At 43.2% G+C, this 8,242-nt stretch overlaps 1 pseudogene; it reads right to left on the bottom strand.

Annotated features, from left to right (window-relative positions):
• Nucleotides 1-577: 577 nt before the first annotated feature.
• On the bottom strand, nucleotides 578-6,707 carry LOC121676942 (annotated as a pseudogene).
• Between the last annotated feature and the right edge of the window lie 1,535 nt (nucleotides 6,708-8,242).

Genomic DNA, 8,242 nt, shown 5'->3' with positions numbered 1-8,242 from the left:
AATGCTTGGCCTTTTTCCCCCTTCAATCCCACGCCTGGTTTGCAGGGTAGAAAAAAGAGAGTCTTTTCAGTACTATACTTGTGTGCTTCAGTCTTCCCTGAACGGCCCCAGTGAGTCAAGCTCACCTTTCCCTCAGGCTGACAGTATTAAAGCAGAGACTACAGAGACAGAATTCCCCCATGTTGCTCTTCCAATACTGTTTTCTTTTGACCGAGCACATCTGAATTCTGAAGAAGTCAGGAGGAACAGACCCATTCTCGGTTTTAAGAGGCTAAGGCTCTGAGGCCTGGGTGGAGTCCTTGGCTTCTTTTGGAGTCACACAGCCTGTGTGTGGTGATTACAGGGTACACAGTTTGGCTGGGAAGACACTGGGTGCTCATACACCCTCTAAAATTTATGGCTCTCCTACTTTAAAAAAAAGTATTTCTGTGCATCCCATGACAGTTTTCAACTCTCAGTCCCCTGATTCAGCCTTCCAATTGCTAGGATTACAAGTGTGTATTTATAGTTCTACCTTGGGAAAATTAATAAAATATAGTTAGTCCACTGAGAGAGACTCACTTGGGCCTCACGTTTCTTAGTACGGCAGTGTGGCTGGATATGTTTCACAGTCCATGTCTCCATAGCCTTGACTGTGAACACTAAGGCAGCTGCTTTGGTAAAATGAGTTGCGAGACTTTTGCTTCCCCAAGAGAGTGTACAAGAGTAAGCCCAGGGCCTCTCCTGCTGCTAAAACCCCGGATCCATCCTCCTTACAGAGGTTAGAGTTGTGTCTAAAAAGCATTTGATTTTTGTCACTGCCAGAGTAATCCCCTTCTCTAAATTCCCCACCTCCACCCTAAATTCCCCTTGTAGAGAAAACTGGAGGCAGATTTCTCAACTGACATTTGGGACTGCACAAATTTCTGTCACAATGGAGTGTTCTGTTCCTTTAACATCATCCTTGTGCTCCACCCACTAACAGCCAGTAGCACATCCTCTATCCCCCACGAGGGAAGATACTATCCAAAGGTAGGGTACTGACTATAGTGAGAGGCCCTGAATTTGAACCCCAGCAATGAAAACAATTAGTGGGCCCAGATATTACTAGATTTTGCCAAGTAAGCAAAATATCCAGTTGAGAACCACTGACCCCTGGACTTTTACTCAGCTTCTAATAAACCAAACACATGGTATTGGTCAGGGTTCTCTAGAATAACAGAATTTATAGACTGACTCTTGAAAGATAGATAGATAGATAGATAGATAGATAGATAGATAGATAGATAGATAGATAGATGATAGACAGACAGACAGACAGGCAGGCAGACAGACAGACAGACAGACAGACAGACAGACAGATAGATAGATATGGAAGATTTATTATAATGACTTACAGGCTGTGGTCCAGCTAATCCAACAATGGATTGCTTTGAACGGAAAGTCTAAGAATCCAGTAATTGCTCAGTCCACAAGATTGGATGTCACAACTGGTCTCCAGTAGATGCTGGAATCCAGAAGTAGGTTCTAATGCCAATGAAGGAATAAACGCAAAGTAAGGTAAGGACAAGTAGGAAAGAGCAAAAGCTTCCTCCTGCCATGTCCTTTACAGGTATTCAGCAGAAGGAGTGATCCAGATTGAAGGTGTGTCCTCCCTCCTCAAGAACTGGATTAAAGGTATGTCCTTTCCACGTTTGAAAGATCTGGATTAAAGAGTGGATGGGTGTGTGTGTGTGCGTGCGTGCGTGCGTGTGTGTGTGTGTGTGTGTGTGTGTGTGTGTGTGTGTGTGTGTTCCTAACTCAAAGATCTAGATTAGAATGGATTTTCCAGCCAGGCAGTGCATGCCTTTAATCCCAGCACCCAGGAGGCAGAGGCAGGCAGATGTCTCAGTTCTAGTCCAGGCTGGTCTACAGAACTAGTTCTATGACAGCCAGGGCTGTAGCCTTGTGTACAAAGAAACCTTGTATCAAAAAAAAAGTGGATTTTCCTACTTCAAATTAAGCAAAAAATCTCTCACAGATGCATTCTCCACCTGGGGGTTTTAGTCCCTTGAGGGACATTCTTTTAGTATCTCAAACTTAAATATAATAACCACTTTATTCTCTTATATGATGTTACATCACATGATAAAGAAATTGAGGAAAGAAAACACAAATATCTGTACAAATACATTCTTAACAAAATACAACAGAAACACTCATGTTAACCATAATCCTCATTTCTGCAACTGGCTAGGCCTTACGTACTTATGACTACCTTCCTCTACTACCCCTTGTGTATTTTCTCCAACCTTGGGAGGAACCTCAGCAGGCCTTGACTCTTGTCCTGGAGGACTGACCCTTCCTTCATTTCTGCTGGGTATATGCCCTTTGTCATCCTGCCTGGATTAGGCTGTTGTAGTTCCCTACTGATTTTAATCACAGGACACAGTAGCACCAGGAGACACCCTAAAGGATCTCCTATACTCCAGACATAATCTTTCTTACCTCCAGTGTGAAGAAGCATTCCAGTTTCCCCATGGTAATCTGGATCAATAACCCCTTCTGATACTGTTATTTCTTTCTTAGCCTACTGATTTAAGGGCATTAGAAGCCCTAAGTAGCCAGGTGGAAGTCTGAATTTCTGGTTCCATGGAATGCTTGTTGTGGCTCTTGGCAGAAGCGCTCCTCCCTCTGGAAACTTTTAGGCATGCAGAACTTAAGGTCACAGGAACAGAAAGCAAAAATTTTCCTAGTGGGTCAGTAGGAGTGATAGTGAGTGGAATTATTCCCTTTTCCACCCTGTGATCTCTAGAACCATGGGTCCTGGCTATGGGAGAAACCATGCCATACACTGGATGCTGATTCCAAGCGTATACCACCTTCTGGAGGACCCCGCACCAACTCTCCAGGTTTCTGCCACCTAATTGACATTGTAGCTGTTTCTCCAAAAGGCCATTTCATCTTTTTGCTATGCCCATGAATAACCCCATCTCTGCCACCATAGTCCCTGTTCATGGGCCCACTGGGCGACAGCAGGAACGGCTGGGGAAAGAGACTCACTATCCACAGAAAGGGTCATCCTGTCTGCTTGATGTTTGAACTCCTCCTCAACTGGAGTCACTTTTTGATGAGCATTTACATGGGACACATGTATCATCACATCTTTCAAACATTTGGATGGATCCACATGCTTCTTCCCCGGATGTCTTTCTCACCAGTTTTCTAATCATGCTTTCTAAGTCCCTAACCATGCAGTCAATCCATTGGCTATAGCTCATGAGTCACTGAGTGTAGACAGAGGCTTCTTGTTCATTTCCCAGCTGCCCAGACCCAAAATAATCACACAGAAACTATATTAATTAAAACACTGCTCAGTCAATTAGCTTAAGCTTCTTATTAACAAACTCTTACATCTCAAATTAACCCATTGCTATTATCTTGTAATTTACCACGAGGCTTGTGGTTTGCCAGTAAAATTCCTGGGCATCTGTCTCCTTTCGTAGCTACATGGTGTCTCTCTGGCTCCGCCTTCCTTCTCCCTGCATTCCCAGCATTCCTGCCTAGCTCTATTCTGCCCTGCCACAGAACAAAACAGATTCTTTATTAACCAATGATAATAAAACATATTCACAGCATACAGAGGGGAATCCCACATCAATTTCACATCTGGCTATTTTTCTTCCAAACAAAATGTAGGACCATGTGTACTGCCCAAAGTTCCACCCACTGTGAAGATTTTCCTTCACCCGTGTCTTTCAGACTTGTCTTAGAAAGCATTTGTAATGCTGCAGCTGTCCACTTCTGGGTGGTGCCTGCATAACATACTAACCACTAATAAACGAGGCCCTAATCTTCTCTTCCTCAGTCAACGGATCATAGAGAACACCTCATGAGGTTGTGGGGGGGGGGGGTATTAGAATGACTTGCAGGCTGTAGTCCAGCTAATCAACAATGACTAACTATGAACAGAAAGTTCAAGAATCTAGTAGTTGTCAGCTCCACAAGGCTAGATGTGTCTTCTGTATATGCTGGAATCCCAAAGAAGTAGGTTCCAATGTAGTGAAGGAATGGTTGTGCTAGCAAGATGAGGGCAAGCAGGCAAAGAACAGAAGTCTTCCTTCTATGTCCTTATATAGACGTCCAGCAGAAGGCATGGTCCATATTAAAGGTTTGTCTTCCTGACTCACAATTTGTACTAAAGGTGTGTATCTTCCTACACCAAAGGTCTGGACTAGAAGTTGATTCACCCACTTCAAACAAAGCAGAAAATCTCCACAAGTGTGTTGTCCATTTCTAGATTGTAATCCATTCCAGATATAGTCAAGTTGACAACAAAGAATAGCCATCACAGTGGGTCACATAACACCCAGCTCATGATGGGCAGCTCAAGTTGCATGGTATCTTAGTGTCCCATTACCAAATATTCAGTTTCCTCTAAGGCCCATTAACAGGCCAAGAGCTGTCTTTCAAATGGAGAGTAGTTGTCTGCAGATGATGGTAGAACCTTGTTCCAAAATCCAAAGGTCTCTTCTGTGAGTCACCTGTAGAGGCCTACCAAAGGCTTCAAACAGCATCCTTATCTGCCACTGACACCTTAAATACCATTGGGTCTTCTGGATCATATGCTCCAAGTGGTAGAGCAGCCTGCACAGCAGCTTGGACCTGTTAAAGAGCCTTCTCCCATTCCAGGCTCCACACAAAGCTAGCAGCTTACTGAGTCTCTTGGTGTACGGGCTGAAGTAACACACCCTTGTGAGGAATGTGGTTTACTACCTCCAGACTCCAAATAGGTCCACTTAGTGCTGTGCTTCTTTCTTGGCGGTGGAAGTGTCCAGGTGCAATAACTTGTCCTTCTCTTCAGAGGGAGTATCCTTGTGTATCCCCACACCACAGGGCTCCAAGAAAATCTCCCTGAGGTAAAAGGCCCTTGCGTTTTGGTGGGATTTGTTTCTTATCCTCTGATTTGCATATTGGTTACTAATGAGGTCAAAGTGGTAGCTACCTCTTGCTCACTTAGTCCAATCTGCATAATATCATCAGTATAGTGCACCAGTGTGACATTTTGCAGGAGAGACAGATGATTGAGATCCCTAAGTTGTGACACAGGGATGGAGAGTTAATATATCCCTGAGACAAAACAGTAAAGATATGCTGCTGTCCTTGCCAACTGAAAGCACATTGCTTCTGGTGGTCCTCATGGACAGAAACTGAGAAAAGGGCATTTGCTAGATCAATAGCTATATACCACATACCAGATGTGTTAATCTGTTCAAGTAAGGACACTGGTGTGAGAGGTCCTTCTGTCTGTGTGTTGCTTTTATTGGTTAATGAATAAAGAAACTGGCTTGGCCTATAGCATGGGAGGAGGAAGGCGGAGTCAGAGAGAAGCCATGGAGCCATCAGAGACAGATGCTGGGAACTTTACCTGGTAAGCCACAGTCACATGGCGATATACAGATTAATAGAAATGGGTTAAATTAATATAAGAGTTAGCCAATAAGAAGCTAGAGCTAATGGGCCAAGCAGTGATTTAATTAACACAATTTCTGTGTGATTCTTTTGGGTCTAAGCTAGCTGGGCAGCCAAGAACCAAGAATGGCCTTCAACAGTACATCACATCTGGTAGAGAAGCTTCTCAGAGTCACTACCTGATTGAGTTTTCAATAGTCAACTGTCATTCTCCAAGATCCATCAATCTTCCATACTGACACAATAGAGTTAAAGGGAGATGTGGTGGTAACCACCACCCATGCATATTTCAGGACTGGTTTCTTTAGTTCCTCCAGGGATGTCATACTGTTTTTAATTCACTATTTTCCTTGGCAGAGCCCACTCAACAGGCTTCTATCTAGCCTTTCCAACCATAATAGCCCTCACTCCACATGTCAGGAAACCAACCAGAGAACTCTGCCAACTTCTAAGTATATCTATCCCAATTGTACATTCTGGTACCGGGGAAATAAGCAACAGGATGAGTCTGAGGACACACTGGACCTACCATAAGTCAGACTTCAGGCAAAACTTTGTTATTCACCTGACCTTGATAAGGCCCTACTTTAATGGAGGGCCACAATGTGTCTTGGGGTTCCTGGAATCAGCATCAATTCAGAACCAGTATCCAACAGACCTCAGAAAGTCTGATTGTTTCCTTTACCCCAGTGTACAGTTACCCTTGTAAAAGGCTGCAGGTTCCTCTGGGGAAGGATAGAAGAAAGGGTAAGTGTTAAAATTTTAGGTGTTTACTAAGGTCCCTTCCTCAGGAGAACCTAGCTGTGTCCTTCATTCAAGGGGTTCTGGATCTGCAAATTGACTCAAGTCTGGGAATTGATGCATGGAGCAAGATTCTCTTTTGTCAGGATTCATTGTGGTCTTTCTTTCATTTGTTGCAGAAATTTTCCACTTATGCAGATTAAACAAAAATTCAGTAGGCTTCTTATCTGTTTCATGATTGATTAGCTGGTTCGAAAGGACCAGATGAGTCATGACACCATAAAATTCGCTTTGCCTGTGCTGACCATTACTGGTTAGGCCATTATGAACATGACTTTGTCTAGGTTACCTTTGATGATAACTACAATCACCTTGCCTTTGTCATTTCAGTGCTGCCACCTGACTCCTGCTACCTCAGCATCCAAGTAAAATTCATCCAGCTGAGCAACAGTATCTCCAACCCTAAGGTCTGGCACAAGAGAAAGAGGTACAACAAAACTCTTCAACTGCTCTGGCACCCCCTCACAGTTTTGCATCTTATAGGATTACTAAAGGTCGTGTCTTCTGGACCTTAACACTGTGGAGGACTAGGTTTTACACAGTGTATCTTTTATAGCATTGCATTCCCCTGAGCTTTCAAATCCCTTCATCAACACTAAGCTGAGGGATATCAGGCATTGCAGATTCCTCTTCCGTAGACGTCTTTTGACAAATGCTTCAGTCAACCATTCAAAAACATTTTGACACCTTTTTTTAAACTGTGGGAGTTTCCACGCTAAACCCAGAAACCCCACTCAGAGGTCCTGCATCAATAAACTCAACTGATCTACTTTTATGTTTCCTCCATCATTACCTCACACCCTTAAAATTGCATTCCCACCCATTTCCCCAAACTTCCACTTGAATGAATTAGCAAACTCATTAAGCTCTTCAGTAGCCTACTGTACCTCCTCATGACTCCACTTTCTACATCCCTTCTAGGAGCCTGCTGTGCCTTAAGTCCAAATGGAGATCTAAAGGCAACTCCAGGTACTGATGAAGACCTCAGTATTGTCTTCCTGGAATATCCTTCTGAGAAAGTCACAGCTGGTTTAGTAGATAACAAGGGGTTGGTTTCCACAGCCAAAGGTGAGAAGGGCAACGTTTCAAGGAGTGGGAGTGATGATACACTACTTCCTCAGGTGAGATAAACCCTTGAGAACCTGAAGACGAGGAGTTCTCAGCTTCAGTAGGACCCTCCCACACATCCCCCGTCCCAAGATACAGGATCTCATCCTGTACCAATTCGTAAGCTTACTTTAGCCACTGACATGCTCCCAGGCTGGGACTTAAATTTTCACTGCCATTCAGCCAAACTTATAATAAGGGCTTTGGCTTGATTTTCTGCAACTTGAGCTCTGTGGCTGCTGGAGAGAATATTCTCTTCCAGAGGACCCCCTTAGGAACCTTTAGATCAGTGGTTCTCAACTTGTGGGCCAAGACCCGAAGATCATGGGAAAACACAGATATTTATATTACAGTTCATAGCAATAACAAATTTACAGTTAGGAAATAGTAATACAAATAATTTTATAGTTGGGGTCACTACAATATGAGGAACTGTATTTAAGGATCTCATCATCAGGAAGGTTAAGAAACACTGCTTTAGAATGTTTACGTGCATCTACGTTCGATTTTATCACTAAACTCATTGTTGTCTTTCACTGGATTCTGAGATGCTAGAAGCCGATTAATTTTATCACAGAGTTCATCCCTTTCTTTTGCCTATTTATCTAGAGACACTAAGAGCAACCAAGCAGTATCATCTCTTTCTTTATTTTCCCCCAAACTGTCAAGAGCTCCATATACAGGTTCACCAAATCCGTTGTCATTTACAACTGGTGAAATCAGAATAACAAGTTCATTTATCTAATAAATTTGTGATATAGTTCACACCATGAGGGTTTAGTACTCTCTGAGCTCCTAAGAGAGGAACTGGAGAGGCTTCGGTAGCTGTAGGTGTTGGTGAATTGAAAAGCCTATTCTAGATACTTAAAAGATTTATCCTTATACTTCTGTTGTTCTAGAACCA

Source organism: Arvicola amphibius, chromosome 12, assembly GCF_903992535.2.
Source record: "Arvicola amphibius chromosome 12, mArvAmp1.2, whole genome shotgun sequence".
Classification (NCBI taxonomy): domain Eukaryota; kingdom Metazoa; phylum Chordata; class Mammalia; order Rodentia; family Cricetidae; genus Arvicola; species Arvicola amphibius.
Note: the sequence above shows the minus strand (reverse complement) of the source record. Positions and strands in the feature narration are given on the sequence as shown.